This window comes from Salvelinus alpinus, chromosome 29 (assembly GCF_045679555.1).
Source record: "Salvelinus alpinus chromosome 29, SLU_Salpinus.1, whole genome shotgun sequence".
In the NCBI taxonomy this organism is placed as follows: domain Eukaryota; kingdom Metazoa; phylum Chordata; class Actinopteri; order Salmoniformes; family Salmonidae; genus Salvelinus; species Salvelinus alpinus.
In genome coordinates, this window is record NC_092114.1 from 43,966,063 (window position 1) to 43,985,705 (window position 19,643).

Consider the following 19,643-nt stretch of genomic DNA (forward strand, 5'->3'; position numbering starts at 1 on the left):
CAGTTTTGCCACGCAACACAATGCCACAGATGTCCCAAGTTTTGATGGAGCGTGCAACGGCATGCTGATTACAGGAATGTCCACCAGAGCTGTTGACAGAGAAATTAACATTAATTTCTCTAAAAAAAATTCTCTACCATGTCGTTTTAGAGAATTTGGCAGTACATCCAACCGGCCTCACAACTGCAGACCACAATTAACCCTGCCAGCCCAGGACCTCCGCATTCGGCTTCTTCACCTGCGCGAATCATCTGAGACCAGCCACCCGGACAGCTGATGAATCTGAGGAGTATTTCTTTCTGTAATAAAGCCCTTTTGTGGGGAAAAACGAATTCTGATTGGCTGAGCCTGGCTCCGCAGTTTTCTCTAACCTGTATGGCACACAATAGGGTCTATAATTGGCAAGTAGGTTTCTCACTAATGAGTGGTACAAACTGGGATATGGGGGATGGGAATCTGCAGGGTATACTCAAATGAAATACTGGAATATTTACTATTGTTAAAAAAGCGTAGTGCTTTTACGGACTGTAGTGTTTATGCGGACATTGCTGTAGTATTTAACTACAGTGTTTATTTGTGGATAATACTGTAGTATATACTATTCTAGAGTATACTATAACATTCTATAGTAAGTACTACACATGCTCGATGGGTTGCTACAGTGTGTAATATAATATAAACAGTATACACTTTACTGCAGAATTCTATAATAAGTGTAGTATTCTATAGTAAACTGTAATTTTTTAAAATCTGGGATATGACCCTGGAATTTTAATAGAATGAAGAAGATCATTGGCTTTAAGACAAATAATGATCAGATCTTCATTCAAGCTGGTTGTCATCATTTGATGCTGGTTTGATGAGAACATACATTTCTTCCATCGCAATGAGAGTAAAGAAAGGATCGCAAGCAGCGTAGTTCGCACTGTAACATAGAGTGGTAGTACTTATATGAATGTCGCAATTAAGAAGTAATTGTGGGGAAAAACGAATTCTGATTGGCTGAGCCTGGCTCCCCAGTGGGTTGGCCTGGCATATGCCCTCCAGGCCCACCAATGACTGCACCCTTGCCCAGTCATGTGAAATCCATAGATTAGGACCAAATGTATTTATTTCAATTGACTGATTTCCTTATATGAACTATAACTCAGTAAAATCATTGAAATTGTTACATGTTCCGTTTATATTTTTGTTCAGTATAAATTGTACTGCCTTTGAACTTGCAGGGATAGGAACTCTCAAATGTTTTAATTATAGGCTACTCCGACTTTCTCTGTTTCCTATGTCTTTCATGTTAAATATTAGTCAGTATCAGCATCAACAGTCGACAGGCCTAATAACAACACATATTCAACTGCCAATTTACTGCTAGTTCCATTCAGTTGGTATTGTCTACATGATCATTCCATTTAATTACATTGTTTCGTTTACCTTCATTTGCTTCCTCTATAAACGATGTCACGGCCGTGCGGTTGTTGCTGAGAACCATTAGTAACAGTTGATAATATAAAAAAAGACATGTAGGCATTTTCAATCATATGGAGCGGAGCGCAGGCCAAGCCGCAACAGTTTGAACCTAAAGCATGGGCACAATACTTTGCTGTGTCATCGCACAGCTCCATGGTTAGTGCAGGCAATATAATTATATGTACAGGAATATTCCAACATTACCTTGGGTTAAAGAACTACACTACCGGTCAAAGGTTTTAGAACACCTACTCATTCAAGGGTTTTTCTTTATTTGAACTGTTTTCTACATTGTAGAATAATAGTGAAGACATCAAAACTATGAAATAACACATTTGGAATCATGCCAAGAGTGTGCAAAGCTGTCATCAAGGCAAAGGGTGGCTATTTGAAGAATCTCAAATATAAAATATATTTTGATTTGGTTACTACATGATTCCATATGTGTTATTTCATAGTTTTGATGTCTTCACTATTATTCTACGATTCCTGCAGTCAATGACCAAAAGTACCCTCTTTGGCCTAATATTTTTCATAGTTTCCTAATCAATAAACGTTATTTAAAAAAAACCTGCCTAAAATCCAGTGTTTGTATGTCAAACGGTTTTGTTCTATTTCAGTCTTCTGTGATGTATATAAAGTGAAATATTGGAATGCAAACTCAACTACATTTCATCTCTCATGACATGGTACAGGTGTCTTTCTTTAAAGCCCATAACCACAAGTGTGAGGTGTATACTTTTGTTTCAAAACAGATTTGTATAAGACTATCAAGAAACACTCTGTGTTTAGCCCACTGCAGTAAAAGGTTCATGCCTATCGATTCCCACAGAGGACGCGTTGTAAGAGCAAGATGTGATGATGTGGTGGGTATGTGGGTGTGTGCTCTGAAAGTAAATCTGTTCCACATATATTCAGGCCAGCCCTGTGATCACAGTCTTCCGAATGAACCCACTTCTAATAAACACTCAACATCAGTTGCGTCTGAAAGCCTCCGTTGTCCCCTCAAGAGCCACTGGCGTATTTACACACATCCGCAGATTCCCTCTGATGAGACCAAAGATTCCTTGGTGTATATTCCCATGGGAAAGAACTCAAGGCGCAATGGATGAAATGAGATTTTGACCAAATAAGGCTCCTCGGCAGAATAAAAATGGCACATGCAGTCAGGTCCAAAATGATTGACAACCTTGATAAAAATGAGGTATATCATAATTTCCAACTTGTGCAATATATTTTCCTTTATTATAAATAAAACCTTTTATTTTTTTAAACAAAGCTCATAATTATTGACTGTTTTCAATACTTTGTACACCCTCCCCTTGCGAGGATAACACCACCGAGCCTTTTTCTATAATGCTGTATGAGATTGGAAAACACATTGAGAGGTATCTTCAACCATTCCTCTTTGCACAATCTTTCCAGATTCTTGATATCCTTCGTTCTGCGCTTATGGACAGACCTCTTCAATTCAGACCACATGTTTTCAATTGGGTTCAAGTCCAGAGACTAAAATGTCCATTCCGAAATGTTGATTTTGTGGTCAATTAACAATTTCTTTGTGCACTTTGATGTCATTGCCTGGCTGGAAGATCAACTTGCTTCTAAGTGTCAGCCTCCTGGCAGAGGCAAACAGGTTTTTTGGCTAAAATGTCCCAAACGTGGTAGAGTGCATGATACCATTGACCTTAATAAAGGCCCCAGGACCAGTGGAAGCAAAATAGCCCCATAATATCATAGATCCACCAGCATATTTCACAGTAGGTATGAGGTTATTTTCTGCGTATGCTTTTTTTCTTTCGACGCCGAACACACAGAGCTACATTTTTGTCTCACTGGACCATAGTACCTGGTTCCAATCCAAGTGACAACGCTGTTTACCAAACTCCAGGAGTTTACGTTCGTTGTTTGCTCTCAATAAAAGGCATTCGTTTTCTGGCAACAATTCCAAATAGCCTGTTTGATTGTAGATTTAGAGACTTTCGGATCTATTCAATCCGTATCACGGAAGTTCAGCGCTACATTGTGATTGAAATGTATGCGTTAGCGGAGACTGCATTCACGGAAAACGCTGCATATGTCGCTCTATCGGAAATTACCTTTAAATGTCTATCTTGCAATCTGTAACGGCTTCAAAAATACAGGTTGAATAGAACCCCTTGTGACCCCAAGATGCGACCCCCATGTCCTGTAATTCTCCAACTGTGACCCTTGTATTCTTCTTTGCTTGGTGGTGAAGGTAGGAAACAACACCTCCACTATGCTGATCCTCAACACAGGGGTCCCACAAGGGTGCGTGCTCAGCCCCCTCCTGTACTCCTTGTTCACCCATGACTACATGGCCATGCACGCCTCCAACTCAATCATCAAGTTTGCAGACGACACAACAGTAGAAGGCCTGATTACCAACAATGACAAGAGAGCCTACAGAGTGGTGTCAGGAAAATAACCTCAACAAAATGAAGGAGCTGATTGTGGACTTCAGGAGACAGCAGAGGGAGCACACCTCCATACACATTGACTGGACCGTAGTGGAGAAGGTGTAGAATTTCAAGTTTCTCTGCAAACACAACATTGACAATCTAATGGTCCACCCACACAGACAGTGTGGTGAAGAAGGTGGAACAGCGCCTCAGGAGGATGAAGAAATTCAACTTGGCCCCTAAGACCCTCACAAACTTTTACAGATGCACAATCGAGAGAATCCTGTCGGGCTGCATCACCGTAAGGCTCTCCAGAGGGTGGTGCGGTCTTCCCAACGCATCACAGGGGCCACACTGTCTGCCCTCCAGGACACCTACAGCATCAACCACCCGAGCCACAGCCTGTTCACCTCGCTATCATCCAGAAGGCGAGGTCAGTACAGGTGCATCAAAGCTGGGACCTAGAGACTGAAAAACAGCTTCTATCTCAAGGCCATCAGACTGTTAAATAGCCATCACTAGCCGGCTACCACCCAGTTACTCAACCCTGCACCTTAGAGGCTGCTGCCCTATGTACATAGACATAATAATGTTTACATACTGTTTTACTCGTTTCATATGTATATACTGTATTCTACTGTATTTTGGTCGATGCCACTCTGACATTGCTCATCCTAATATTTACTATTTAACTTTTAGATGTGTGTGTGTTGTTGTGAATTGTTAGGTACTACTGCACTGTTGGAGCTACAGTAGGAACACAAGCATTTTGCTACACCCGCAATAACTTCTGCTAAATATGTGTATGTGACCAATCACATTTGATTTTATTTGAAAAAAGACCATCTTCCTCACTGTGTGTGGGGACAAGATACACTTGCGTCCTCTGCCAGGCAATTTTACCACTGTTTCAGTGGTTTTAAACTTTAAAAAATGTATTCCTTTTTTCTGCAAATTTTTTATATCCATTTACTGATTTATGAAGTTTAACAACCATTTGTCTCTACTCTTTTGTGAGTTCTTTGCCATTCCCTATGTTGATGGATGACGAATGGAATGGATGTGTATACCCCAAAGAAACAGGAAGTCATGATAGGCCAGAATACAGTTCCTTAAACTGAGATTAATAAAATAAAAAATTATTTGATTTTATTTATAATACTTTGTTGGGGTGTCAATCATTTTGACCCCTATCTTCTTGAGAAAATAACATTGCTTGTTAAACAAAATATATTTCTCTGAGCAATTGTTCTAGAATAAAATTATACAATTATATTGAACATACAACACAGCTCAGTATTTGAATGATGTATTTTATATTCTATTTTATATACTATTTTTTGCTCATCTTTATCAAGGGTGTCATTCATTTCGAACCTGAGTGTATATTAAATCACTGTAGACTGAGGAGATATTTTCTTTAAGATCAAAAGAGTCTTTTTGTGAGGTTGGGACACAAATTATGAAAAGAAAACTTCAAATGGCCCCCTCTTTCACTGCTGCACATGTGGTTTTTGAAAGGAACACAGAAATGAGCCTCTCACACTCTAAGATTGAGTCTACTCCCTGCTATGTTGGGACTTGGGAGGAGGTTAATCAAAGCGAAGATAAAAGAGCAGCCCAAAATGTACATTCTATGTATGTCACGGCCGTCGAAAGAACTGGACCAAAGCGCAGGGTGGTGAGCGTACATATTCCTTTTTATTAGGATGACGCCGACAAAAACCAATAAATAATACAAAAACGACCGTGAAGCTTAAGGCAATAGTGCCACAAACAAAGACAACTTCCCACACAGAAAGGAGGGAAAAGGGCTACCTAAGTATGGTTCCCAATCAGAGACAACGATAGACACCTGTCCCTGACCAAACCAAATAGAGACATAAAAAGGCTCTCTAAGGTCAGGGCGTGACAGTACCCCCCCCCCCCAAAGGTGCGGACTCCGGCCGCAAAACCTGAACCTATAGGGGAGGGTCTGGGTGGGCATCTATCCGTGGTGGCGGCTCAGGTGCGGGACGCAGGCCCCGCTCCACCACTGGCTCACCCCACTTTGGTGGCACCTCTGGTGCAGGGACCCTCGTCGCCGACCCCGGACTGGAGACCCTCGTCGCCGACCCCGGACTGGGCACCCTCGCCGCGGGCACCGGACTGGGCACCCTCGTTGCGGGCCCCGGACTGAGAACCCTCGTTGCGGGTCCCGGACTGGAGGCCGTCGCTGGAGGCTCCGGACTGGAGGCCGTCGCTGGAGGACTGGAGGCCGTCGCTGGAGGCCGTCGCTGGAGGACTGGAGGCTGTCGCTGGAGGCTCCGGACTGGAGACCGTCGCTGGAGGACTGGAGGCCGTCGCTGGAGGACTGGAGGCCGTCACTGGAGGCCGTCGCTGGAGGCTTCGTGCCATGGATCTTCTCTGGAGGCTTCTTGCCATGGATCATCACTGGAGGCTTCTTGCCATGGATCATCACTGGAGGCTTCGTGCCATGGATCATCACTGGAGGCTTCTTGCCATGGATCATCACTGGAGGCTTCGTGCCATGGATCATCACTGGAGGCTTCGTGCCATGGATCATCACTGGAGGCTTCGTGCCATGGATCATCACTGGAGGCTTCTTGCCATGGATCATCACTGGAGGCTTTGTGCCATGGATCATCACTGGAGGCTTCTTGCCATGAATCATCACTGGAGTGAGGAGATTGGCAGTCTGGTACGTGGAGCTGCCACAGGGCTCACCAGGCTGGGGAGACATACAGGAGGCCTGGTTCTGGCAGCAGGCATCGGATACACTGGGCCGTGGAGGCGCACTGGAGGTCTCGAGCGCAGAGCTGGCACAACCCGTTCTGGCTGGATGCCCACTTCCACCCGGCAAATGCGGGACAGAGCACACCGGCCTGTGAATGCTCACTCGAGACACCGTGCGCATCACCCCATAACACGGTGCCTGACCAGTCACATGCTCCCCACGGTAAGCACGGGGAGTTGGCTCAGGTCTATAACCTGACTCCGCCAATCTCCCCGTGTGCCCCCCAATTTTTTTGGGGGGGGGCTGCTTCTCGTGCCTGCTTCGCTGATTTGCCTCCTCATATCGCCGCCGCTCTGCTTTCGCTGCCTCCAGTTCCTCCCTTGGACGGCGATACTCCCCAGCCTGCCTCCAGGGTCCCTTACCGTCCAGGATCTCCTCCAATGTCCTGGAGTCCCTTTCACCACGCTGCTTGGTCCTTTGGTGGTGGGAAGTTCTGTCACGGCCATCGAAAGAACTGGACGAAAGCGCAGCGTCGTGAGCGTACATATTCCTTTTTATTGGGATGATGCCGACAAAACCAATAAACAATACAAAAACGACCGTGAAGCTTAAGGCTATAGTGCCACAAACAAAGACAACTTCCCACACAGAAAGTAGGGAAAAGGGATAGAATAGAGACAACGATAGACAGCTGTTCCTGATTGAGAACCATACCCGGTTCCAAAACATAGAAATACAAAATCATAGAAAACAAAAACATAGAATGCCCACCCCAAATCACACCCTGACCAAACCAAATAGAGACATAAAAAGGCTCTCTAAGGTCAGGGCGTGACAATGTATACTGAATAAAAATATAAACATGCAACCATTTCTAAGATTTTACTGAGTTACAGTTCATATACTGTAAGTGTATTGAAAAAAATTCATTTGGCCCTAATCAAATCAAATGTATTTATATAGCCCTTCTTACATCAGCTGATATCTCAAAGTGCTGTACAGAAACCCAGCCTAAAACCCCAAACAGCAAGCAATGCAGGTGTAGAAGCACGGTGGCTAGGAAAAGCTCCCTAGAAAGGCCAAAACCTAGGAAGAAACCTAGAGAGGAACCAGGCTATGAGGGGTGGCCAGTCCTCTTCTGGCTGTGCCGGGTGGAGATTATTACAGAACATGGCCAAGATGTTCAAATGTTCATAAATGACCAGCATGGTCAAATAATAATAATCACAGTAGTTGTCGAGGGTGCAGCAAGTCAGCACCTCAGGAGTCAATGTCAGTTGGCTTTTCATAGCCGATCATTAAGAGTATCTCTACCGGTCTTGCTGTCTCTAGAGAGTTGAAAACATCAGGTCTGGGACAGGTAGCACGTCCGGTGAACAGGTCAGGGTTCCATAGCCGCAGGTAGAACAGTTGAAACTGGAGCAGCAGCACAGCCAGGTGGACTGGGGACAGCATGGAGTCATCATGCCAGGTAGTCCTGAGGCATGGTCCTAGGGCTCAGGTCCTCCGAGAGAGAGAAAGAAAGAGAAAAAGTGAGAATTAGAGATAGCATACTTAAATTCACACAGGACACCGGATAAGACAGGAGAAGTACTCCAGATATAACAAAATGACCCTAGCCCCCCGACACATAAACTACTGCAGCATAAATACTGGAGGCTGAGACAGGAGGGGTCAGGAGACACTGTGGCCCCATCCGATGATACCCCCGGACAGGGCCAAATGGATTTCACGACTGAGAATACATATATGCATCTGTCCGTCGCATAACGTTGATCGGGCTGTTGATTTGTGGCCTGTGGAATGTTGTCCCACTTCTCTTCAATGGCTGTGCAAAGTTGCTGGATAACGGCAGGAACTGGAATAAGTTGTCGTACACGTCAATCCAGAACATCTCAAACACGCTCACTGGGTGACATGTCTGGTGAGTATGCAGGCCCATGGAAGAACTTATCATGCTGAAACATGAGGTGATGGTAGTGGATGACTGGGCCTCAGGACCTCTTCAATGTATTTCTGTGCATTCAAATTGCCATCGATAAAATGCAATTTTGTCCGTTGTTTGTAGCTCATGCCTGCCCGTACCATAACCCCACCGCCACCATGTGGCACTCTGCTCACAACGTTGACATCAGCAAACCGTTTGCCCACACGACGGTTTGTGCAGAAATTCTGTGGTAGTGCAAACCCACACTTTCATCTGCTGTACGGGTGGTTGGTCTCAAACGATCCCGCAGGTGAAGAAGCCGGAGGTGGAGGTCCTGGGCTGGCGTGGATATGCGTGGTCTGCGGTTGTGAAGCCAGTTGGACGTACTGCCAAATTCTCTAAAACTACGTAAAATTATCTGGCCACAGCTCTGTTGGACATTCCTGCAGTCTGCATGTCAATTGCACGCTTTCCTCAAAACTTGAGACATCTGTGGCATTGTGGCATTTTAGAGTGGCCTTTTATTGTCCCCGGCACACGGTGCACCTGTGTAATGATCATGCTGTTTAATCAGCTTCTTGATATGCCACACCTGTCAGGTGGGTGGATTGCCCTGGCAAAGGAGAAATTCTCACTAACAGGGATGTAAACAAATTTGGACACAACATTTGAGAGAAATAAGATTTTTGTGCTTCTGGAAAATTTCTGGGATCTTTTGTTTCAGCTCATGAAAAATGGGACCAACACTTTACATGTTGCGTGGTGTAGTTCTTTGAAGCTTCCTTGTCTTGAAGTTCCCTTTAGTCTCTCTCTCTCTCTCTCTCTCTTTCTCTCTCTCTCTCTCATCCCTTCCCACATGAAGCCACCATTGGATCTACAGCTGGAAAAAAAAACAGTGTGCGACGTCTAAATGTGTCCTCTACCTCCAGTGGAGCGTGGTCAGTGTGTGTGTGTGGATGCACCAGGGTGTGAGAGAGAGGCTGGGTACAGCAAAAAGAGGCTGGATGGTGGTGCTCTGTTTTGGGTGTTCCAGCCGAGGCAGGAAGCAGCACTCATCCTGTGCCACCTTCTGCTCTTGGTGCGGGCAGGAAATACCACGGCAACCCACCGCTGATAAGACCAAGAAGCTGAGGGACGGCCACGTGGTAAACAATACCAAACAAAGGAGAGAAACGACACACCGTGTGTGTGTTTTTGTGTGTGTGTGTGTGCATGCATGCATGCGTGTGTGACACACACAGAGGGAGAAACATAAAAGAGAGAGTAATGTGTGTACAGTATCTATTGAGTAGGACAATGTATGTTTGTGTGAGCAGGAAATAAGACTACCGTATCTGTTTGAGCAGGGATACAGGGTGCGTTTGAGTTCCTGTGGTCCTTTTGTGTGCGTCTGTGTGCGTTCGTTCATGCATGCGTATATGTGTGCCACTATCTGCAGAGTGTGTGGAAGCATGCTTTTATCACTGTGTGTTTGTACAAGAATGGACCACATGTTATTGGGTGTGAGTGTGTACAAGTCTTGATCAATATCAGTAAAACGACCTATAAGGTCAGCCAGCAGATCTGACATTTTCTCTTGACTTAGTGGAAACTATGTCAAGAGCAGATGTCAAGAGCAGATGTGGTTAAAAAGGCCAATATCTGTGACATCAATGGGTTTTCCTCAAGGGGAGGCGTGATTTCCCCTCGCTGCTTGGCAAATTTACCGTGAACGTGAACACGCCTTCACAAAACGTGTACACTCTTTCTGCTGAAGTCCGCGCATTACTTTGATCATGAAGGGAAAACCAGAACAGGTTTTCTTTAATTTCACCTTACGCAAGAGAGGGACTATAAATTAGCCTCGTAATTACCAGACAGATTACCGCCATCGAACATTGAAAGGTGAATTCGTTAATACAATAATTGACACCTGAAAAGGTATCTTGGTAGAAAACAGCATGTAACGGTCTAATGCTCCAAATTATGAAAACTCTGCTGAGTTAGCAACAGATGTCACGGCCAAACGTTTTAATATGCCCTTTCGCTCACGAACCACACGACTTCCTGAACTAATGTTTTCAGTTGGACAAGGTCATACATTTTACATTAATCATCCATTCTAATGAAGGCTGAATTCAATATGCCTCAGGAGTCGGTGCTCTTTGGAGATTTCTACGGCCTTATCCAAACAGATGGCCTGCCAACTTTCTCGCTGTGAGGTATTTCCTTACACAGAATACTCCCACCTCCTCCCTATTTCCCTGGACAGGGAGATGATTTAGATGTATTAGGAAACCAGACTTAGGCAGCACGGTCCAGCTCAGCTCGATTGCCATGGAGACTGTAAGGCGCAGCACCACTTTTGTTTTAGTTATATCTCAAGTTCAAAATCTGAATTATGGTTTGTCTCAAGTGAGCTATAATAATTTGGTCGAATGCTCGGACAAATTAACCGTTTGCTGTGTGTTTTCCCACCTTAGTCAGATTTCATCAAAACAACATGAAGAATTGACTGGGCCACATAGTACTAGTATTTCCCATTTTTTTTGCAATACGTATAAGAGTAGGATTTACAGTAAACTGAAACAGATAGTCAAACAGACATAGCCAGGCTGGAATGAAGCATAGAAACATACCTGTCAGATAACTACCAGTACTCACCTTTTGAAATTCCATTTCCTCTCAATGTATCCAAGGTTTCAAGTCCTTCTGAATGTGATTGCACTCGCCCTTATATGGACGAAGGACAAGAGATGAGGGATAAGGAATGAGGGATGGGAGGGAGAAGCACTGTTCATCACATGCTAACAAACGGGCCTCATATGTTGTCAACTGCTGGAGGAGCAACTGTAATATTGTGCGTGATGTGTCGCCTTTTCCCTTTTATTGAAATAAAAACAGACTTCGGCCTGATGTAGGCCTCAAATAAAATGTAGAATTTACCTTGGGATGCTTGCTTAGTTAACTAATAATAATAGTAAAAAGAAAAATAGTAACACAAATATAGAGCTATATACAGGGAGTACCAGTACCAGATCAATGTGCAGGGGTACGAGATATTTGAGGTAGATATATACATAAAGGCAGGGTAAAGTGACTAGGCATCCGGATAGATAATGAGAGCAAAATAAAGAACAGAGCAGCTCTGCTCTCTCCAAATAGTACTGTTTCAATAGTTTATTTCTGTTATCCAGTAGCAAAAATAGTGTGGACTTATCTTTATGTTATTGTTAATCGAATAATTTTTTTTGCACTAAATCATTACTCTATTCATTTACTTTAGGCCTACTTTCCTTCGCAACAATTTCACCCCTTATTTGCTTAAGACTTTCTTTGTACTCCATCCATCTTTCATAAGTCAAACAGCATTAGACTGCTTTCCTAAAACGTACTTTTGTTGAACCAAAATTAAACTTTTAGAGGGGCTTGTAGCACAGACCACTGTTAATATATCTATTCAGCATGTTTATTCTGGCTGGGCCATTGTGTATTCCACTAAAAAAGCTATTTTTTAACACAGCAGTCCATTTTTATGTCCACCGCCCAAGAGAGGCCATGTCCTGAACATCACCACAGGAAATGGACAACAATGCATCTATTTCCAGGAGCTCTGGCATAGCCCTATGATCCAGTCTCCTTAAAGCCCATTTCCATTATGGCTCAATCTCCGGCTCTCCACCAGCCCCAGTTGCAGCCCAGGCCTTTTGTTTTTAGTGCATCTGGTGGATCAGATGAATTTCCTCTCCTTCAGGGCAGCAGTGAGTGACCTCAGTGCAGGAGTATTGTTTGAGGTTGAGCGGGGTGAACGTCTTATATCTGATAAGATGGACTTGAGTGTGAGTGAGTGTTGGCCCATCTAGGCTTATCATGCTGAGATTTTCCTACTGAACTGACTCGAGCCATGTGATTCGGCCACAATGAACCAATGATAGAACAATGATAATGGTTGCTGTGTGCTCGCTGATTGTTTCATCGTATTCACAGGAAGAATGCAGCAGCTTTCCAACGGCAAGTGAGTGCATGGTCAACCCAAAATAAGATACACCGTTACAGGGCGTGTACTTTCCACATTATGGTGTTGTACTGGTCCAATGGCACTTTGTGGCGGGAGGAAGGACAACTAAACCTTGAAGACGAACCTACACACGCAGAGCTAAGAATGCAACAAAATATTTCACTTATTTCAAAGAATGTCCGATTAGAATAGGAACTGAATAAAAACTTCACGGTAAGAGATTTGACAGATTGCTAATGCTGTACATGCATGCCAATGGGGTTCCTGTACTTACTGTCGAGAAATGGTAGTCTATAGCTTTATATGAGAATCCCATTCCAGTATATACAACAGCTGTAAAAAGGACAAATAACTTGGGTCCTTTCCCCAAACCGATAAATATCCTATTCTAGGCCAAAGTACCACTGCCTAAGGACACACGTCACAAATACAAATTAGAGTTTGATTTGAAATAGGAAACACCACAATCCATCGACTCCCATCCCTATCCTGATGAGTTGACCAGTGCAGTTACAGCTGCAGTATCACCACTATCTACAGTACATTCAGCCTCCTCTCCCAGTCATTCCTCCACGGCTGGATTGAGTGGATGAGCGGAATGTCCTGGCGAAGCAGGACCACGTCGTTTGCCGCAGCTCCCTTCGCCGCCGCCGCGTTGGCCCTCACCTGCTGTACGTCTTAATCGTTACCACTGTGTACACTTGTTGTCGAACGAGGCGCCATGGCAACCGGGCCCCAATTCGCAGGCCTCTGGTATCTGGAGACACAGTCAGACAGGGGGAAAAGCAATGAGTGTTAAAACGCCAGGCCAGGAAGCCAATCGAAAGTAGTCCAGGGAAGTGAAATACTGGAGCCAACATTGATGGATAGTGGGCAAGCTGTTACTATAACGTGCTGTTGATCTTGGCTTGTTCATCTCCTGCTGTGCCAGAGTTAAGGCAAAGCTTCGTAGCCCATCATCAGCTCTTTACTTTGAGCCGCAACGGAAAGTTTATGCGAGGCAGAATTAGCTCAATCTGACATAGACTTTGTTTATTAATGAAATGCAGTACACTTCATTCACTATTGTGGAATGAAAGACACAGCTCATTGGTCATAGCAACGCAGAGCTTTAAATAGCGTTGAAGAGATGTGTCTAGCTCTGTCGCTGTCCCTGGGGTGGGTAGCAGAGGGAATGCATCAAGGCTGGGTTTAGATGGCTCTCCCTTCACCACCTGTGACATCATTGTTTAATGTTTAGCTTGTCCTAAGGCAAAATGTGTCACCAGGCCCTCACCAATACAACACAGCATAACCCACACATCACTGTGGTAGGTCTGGGCCCCTTTGTCAACCCTGAGCCTTAGCCTCACAACGTGGAAAGCACAAAAAAACAAGCCTGGATCGTGAGTCTGTGAATGTAGTGTACTACAGATCCCAGGTCAGTTTGTGAGAGGGTCCTGTGACGTGCTGCAGCATCTCCAGGCTTGTCTCCTCTGGCGGTTGTTTTGCTGTGTTGTGTCGTCGCCCGTAGCCACGCAGAGCCGCTGTTTCCCTGGCACTACCTCCACATGTGGGAGCGTTTAAGCCCCAGGCCCCCCTCCAGCCCCCCTCCAGCAGGCAGACCCAGGCCCCAGTCACCTATGTCTGCCGGATTCCTTTATAGTTCAACCACAGGTTAGCCTACCGTAGCCATAACATGTGTAATGTACCGTGACACTGGGGAGAAAGCAAAAAGAGGGGGAAATGCTGCTCGACTGAATTCAAGGAGGCAAAATATCAGAATGGTCCAGACTATAATATGTGTTTGTGTACGTCTCAGTCTTCTCCGGCAGTGGCCACCGTTGACCCAGAAGAAGCAAGTCATTCTCCTCTGCCCTCTGGCCCACAGAGTCAGTTCCTCCCTGGGGTCTCTTAATTCAAAGGGCCAGGGATCTCACTCAGCCACTGCAGACCTTTCGAAGGCACTGCCAGAGCGGTTCCACAGTATTTTTTTGCATGGCATTTCCCCACATGCCCAGTCCCCATCCACCGTCCATTGTTGCTGTTATTGCGGAGGGCATGACATTTACGGTATATGCAGTCCTCTTTCAATACGTTCCCATAGCACACGTCTTTATGAGGGCACATGGTTAGAACTGGGAGAAGATGAGCTGGAAAAACAGAGGCGATGATTCCGGGGACTTTAGAACTTGGAGCTACGAAATAGGAGGTGAAGACAGTGCAGGTATTGTAGCTACAGTGTAATAAAAAGTGACCCCCAACAATGCAGCACATCTCCCGAGTTGATTTTGTTTTGTTGTCTCTCAGAGCATTCTTCTATGGCACCAACGATCTTTTACTTCACGGAAAAAGACTGATTGCAGACAATACCTAATTGATTTTTTTTCAAAATGTTAAATGTTTTAAATGCCTCTGAGACATATATTAATGCAACATGTGCAAAGTTGATAATTCTGCTCTGCGTTCGCTCAAACAGTAGGAAACCATCAAGGCAGCTTGGAGTGAAGAGCCTCACCTGAAGTCTTCAGGAAGCTGTGTGTTATGACCACACGTCGCTTACACACGCTCAAATAACAAATCTCACAAATCTTCAGGGGCCACACGTTGGCCCCTCCAGCCTGTGTGGTCCTCTGTCCGTTCTCAGATCTGGGTTTTAACCTAGCTATATCGCTGTGATCTGTGTAGCCATCTGAAGTCTTAATGTTTCAAAAAGACGGAGGGTGAATTCATAAATCTCTCTCTCTCTCTCTCTCTCTCTCTCTCTCTCTCTCTCTCTCTCTCTCTCTCTCTCTCTCTCTCTCTCTCTCTCTCTCTCTCTCTCTCTCTCTCTCTCTCTCTCTCTCTCTCTCTCTCTCTCTCTCTCTCTCTCTCTCTCTCTCTCTCTCTCTCTCTCTCTCTCTCTCTCTCTCTCTCTCTCTCTCTCTCTCTCTCTCTCTCTCTCTTGGCTTGGCCTAAGAAGCTGTATCTCTCTGGGTAAACTGCTTGTTTGGCCATAAATGCTGTCCTCCACCTCTTCTTCTCCACCCTTTTCTCTCTTTATTTACGGGGGCTCGCGTGGGATGAGGATGGTTTACATGCTGCTAGGAAGAGAGTGGATAAGAGGATCTGAGTGTTGTTAAACCACAAAAAAAAGAGATGTGTTTGTTCCTGCTGCCAACTAAAGGATCCTGGTGCGTATATCCTTGGTGAGAGGCTTGGTGATTCTGCCAGCTAAATTACAGTGGTGGGAAGCGGTGAGAAGAACTGCCATACAGAACAAATTAGCTAGATGGTTTCAGTGGGTAATTTTCCAATTACATGCTGTCAGTATACTGGTAGTATAGTCGATGTGATATGGCAATCACAACAAATACAAGGTTTCGATTTAAATGTTAGAGTCCATCGAGGCTAATCTTCCCGGGTTCTAACACAATACAAAGACTTCGAACATGGTTTCAGACTTACATATAGAACCTATGAATTACAGGCTCGCCACGCGCGCAATATATGACATCGTTGAGGTTATATTGTAGCCTAAGTGTACAAAAAGATGGACAATCACTTCAAGTTGAGTCAGTCAAGTGTGAGAAGAGCTGTTGGATGTCCATTGGGTGACTAGTTGGCCAGAGAACTGATCTCCCTGCCTGCCTGCAAGTTGATGTTGGCAGTCAGAACTCCTCTGCTCTGGGACTGGGAGTGATGAGGAAGCCCAAAGCTCCACAACTGAGACCAGAACATCTGAGCGTAACGGAGCAGATAGCTGTGCTCTTAACAAGGTTAATAAGGGCTCCGGCTTGAAAGAATACTGTAGAGGTCAACGGCAAATAAGACCTGTACTGGCGAGCGCATCACTACCGGGGTTGACTTTAAGACTCTCTCCCTTCAGACATCCAAGGTGATCAACTAATCCAGCGGTCTGCACGCCCTCCACGAGGAAGACGATGGGTTTGTTCAGGAGTCTGGGAATTGATATTGAATTGGCAAAATGAGGAATCAACGGTTTGAACTTCTTGTGCAGATTCAAACGCTTGCCATCAACCCCTCAGGTAGAGGGGAACTATAGTAATTCCTGCCTCATATCTCTGCACCAGCGGAGGCAACTAGACTTTGCTAAGGACGACACCATAGGGGGACACGAACGTGAAAGCCATAGACGCAGTTGGCAATGCTATGATTCACATCCTCAATAATCACCCATTGTCATCTGTGTTGATAGCAGCTAAGGGCCCTTGGCAAACAGTACCACCTTGGGACTCGAAAGGCCTGTGTTCGGCGTGGCTCCCACAAGATTCAATTGTTCCACTAATGTCATTGTGAACTTCAATGTGGCTGGCTATGCTCCCAATTCCTGCGATACAATGGTCACAATTCTTCATGGGAATATTGAAACAGAGCGATCTGTCTGTTTTAAAGCCACGGGCAGTATGAGTTATTTGGCACTGTCAAAGGGGGCTCATATTTTAATTGTCGACGTGGGTATGAAAGCGCGTTACTTGTCCTCCCGTCTCAGATGCAGCGTTCGTTCACACCTTGTTTATCAATTAGAGCCTTTGATAAGGCTCGTTTTGTGGGCAGGACAATGGGTGGTCAAGTCGAGCACTACTGTCAAATTATTCTACTTTTTCGTGTTAGCTAGCAGCGCGTCTGGACTAGGTTAGTTACGCAATACTGTCTCAGTTTTATTACACTGTGTGGATAATATGAAAGAATGAAAATTCCATTGAACTGAAATTAGCATAGTGCTGTGCATGCAAGCTTGGTTGGCTACACTGCACCCACTCCTAGACACAAAAAATGGCTGCTAACATAATGAGCGCCAAACCCCATATCAACTTGTGTCTTTTGGGATAGTCTGTTGGTTTTAGTTGTAGCTCAGCATTAGATTCCCTCCTAATTAGCTTTCTTACTGGAATGTCAGTTTATTTGGGAGCACCACGTGCAAATCAGTTGTGTGCTGAGTATCACAGATTCTTGATTGGATTTCCACTGATGTGCACCTGGAAGACTAGGGTCATTCGATTCCCATCTGGTCCAACCCAATTGCACAGCTTCCCTTATTCCATTAAGCTGTGTGTAAATCAATTGTGCTCAACTAGCCTCAACACAAAACAGCAACGCAAGACTCCCTTATCCCCCTACCTAGAATCATTCCCCATTGAACAGAAGACCATAGGCAAGGAACAGACAGATTGCCAAGCTTGCTAGAATAATGGCTGGAAGGCTTTTCATGGTGGCTCACTATTTGGGCTGAGAAGCCCAGTTTAAAGTGCAGTAGTTACTACGTTGCCCAGCAGAGAGCACTGTTCTGCACACCCACTTCTATATTGATTATGGTCATATAAACATAGCTGATACGTAAACCTATCAGTCAGGAGTGCTTGTTGAGTTTCTTTTTATTTGCCTCACAAACCATGGCACGCTTGTCACATATCAAGCCGATCCCAAAAAACACATCCAAGGTAATCTAACAGGTTCACAGTATAATAGATCCTCTCTCCCTTGATCCAACCAGAATGTATTTACACATACCTCTATATTACCTCTATATATTTATTCAGAAGATTACCATAACAGTAAGTTGCATAATTCTCTCTCAGTGGCGATGTCCTCTCATTTGATTCCAGGCAGTCCCTCCCCTGATGTATCCTCCTCGGTGAGATAACATCTGTGTTCGTCTGCTGCACCCTTGTGGTGCTTGGCTGGAAGGAACGTCCCTTCATTACATCAGATGAGAGTGGACTATAGAGCAGAGTTTAAACAGGCAGCCCAATTCTGATCTTTTTGCCACTATTGGTCTTATCACCAATCAGATCTGATCTTTTGCCAAGATCAGAATTGGGCTGCCTGTGTAAACACAGCCATTAGCTAACAAATGCAGACTAATACAGAGATTCAAATGGACAGTCAACAGTTAGTCTTGAGTGTACACATAAACAAAGCAGATCAGAACATATGTGAATGCAGGTCCAAAGGAGGGCGGCACCCATTCTCTTTCACTGTTCTCCAACACACACACACCAGCCAATTATTTTCTATTAAGACATCCTTTGTCTTGAGGGGCCTTGAGCTACTAGACGTCTTGGCTCAAAACTCCATAAAAAACAAGGAAACCAGGCTACAACGCTCTTCTATCATTGGCAGTGAATGTCCCTAGGAGTTGACAAGGAGAGCCATCGATTGACCTAAATGAGAGTGAAGAGCCCGATTGACCTGCATTGATTCCTTTCCCTGAAGCCGGCTTCTCTGCCTTTGATTATGACCACTTTACGCCCAATCAGGCAGCTGCTCTTTTTTTATGGGGAATCCCATTAATGGGTGTTAACTCCATTTCTGAGACCTATAACGGGAGGATGTATTGGCTGGAGGTCACTTCAATGGCAGGTGGCAGATTAGATGGAAGTAATTTAGAGGTAAGTATTTCATATTTCAATTGGACCCCACTGCATTGCACCCAATTATATACAGTGCATTCGGAAAGTATTCAGACCCCTTGACTTTTTCCACATTTAGTTACGTTACAGCCTTACTCTAAAATTGATTACATTGTTTTCTACACACAATACCCCAATCTACACACAATACCCCATAATGACAAAGTGAAAACAGGTTTTTAGTAATGTTTGCAAATGTATAAAAAAAATGAAATATCACATTTACATAAGTATTCAGACCCTTTACTCAGTACTTTGTTGAAGCACCTTTGGCAGCGTTTACAGCCTTGAGTCTTGGGTATGACGCTACAAACTTGGCACACCTGTATTTGGAGAGTTTCTCCCATTCTTTCTGCCAATCCTCTCAAGCTCTGTCGGGTTGGATGGGGAGCGTCGCTGCACAGCTATTTTCAGGTCTCTCCAGAGATGTTTGATCAGGTTCAAGTCCAGGCTTTGGCTGGGCCACTCAAGGACATTCAAAGACTTGTCCAGAAGCCACTCCTGCATTGGCTTGGCTGTTTGCTTAGGGTTGTTGTCCTGTTGGAAGGTGAACCTTCATCCCAGTCTGAGGTCCTAAGCGCTTTGGAGCAGGTTTTCATCAAGGATCGTTCTGTACTTTGCTCCATTCATCTTTGCCTCGATCCAGACTAGTCTCCCAGTCCCAGAGAATCTTGTTTCTCATGGTCTGAGAGTCCATTAG